The following is a 946-nucleotide window of genomic DNA, read 5'->3' as shown; positions in this document are numbered from 1 at the left end:
TGCTGTATTTATTCAGTAAATATTTGATGCAATTAGTATATAATGCAAGCTATATAAATCAGAATATATATTTCCAATAGAAAAAAAAACTGTAAATAGACTAGGTATGAAGGAAATGTGAATGACTAATAAACATAGTGAAATATTTGTAGTATAACTGATAATCTAAAAGAATGAAAATGACAATACACTGAAGGACCAATTTCCAATTAGCAGACTAGCAAATCATAATAATTTGAAAAGTATATAAACATATTCACAAATTCACACTTATAAATATTTGGCATTTAGCAATTAAAATGCCTAAGATGTCATATTCATCTTTTTGTGTCATACTCCACTATTCATTGTAACCAGGACATGACCCTGGTGGAAAGCCTAAAGAAACATTGGGGATTCATTTTCGCAATTGTTTCACTGTATATTTATTCCTTGTCAATCATAGCTCCTGACATGGAATCATGTTGCAATGGCAGTAGTTAGTCAAGCCAAAAGTTTACTTAAGCACCCTTGTCTTGCTTGCCTGAAAATGGAAAAGTTATTTATGTAAGTTTGTATGACCAGTTAATAAGTTCAGATATCAAATGAGTGGCAGCATTCCAATTCTGCAGAAACAAAAATATTGACTCCACAAAGAATTTAGGATTCATCAAAAATTGCTAGACACCGTTATCACTCCATATGTGTGTTTCCTTCTTGTTTGAGGACAGGTATCAGTCCATCAAGGACTACATTGGTCGGGAAGGAAGAATAGGTACCTGGGATTGATAATCCACGTGGAGCAAGTTCATGCCTGGGGCTAGAAAAGATTTCTATATCCTGTGGACTTCTAACAGTAAGTTATTGTTTAGTTTCCACCTGTTTACGTCCTCTCCTACTTCTTTCCTCAGTGTTTCATAGTTCTTATTGTAGAGGTCTTTCACCTCCTTAGTCAAATATATTCCCA

Source organism: Propithecus coquereli, unplaced genomic scaffold (genome assembly GCF_000956105.1).
Source record: "Propithecus coquereli isolate 6110/MARCELLA unplaced genomic scaffold, Pcoq_1.0 Scaffold125, whole genome shotgun sequence".
NCBI classification, from domain to species: Eukaryota; Metazoa; Chordata; class Mammalia; order Primates; family Indriidae; genus Propithecus; species Propithecus coquereli.
The sequence above is the reverse complement of the archived record's forward strand: the minus strand, read 5'-3'. Positions refer to the sequence as shown.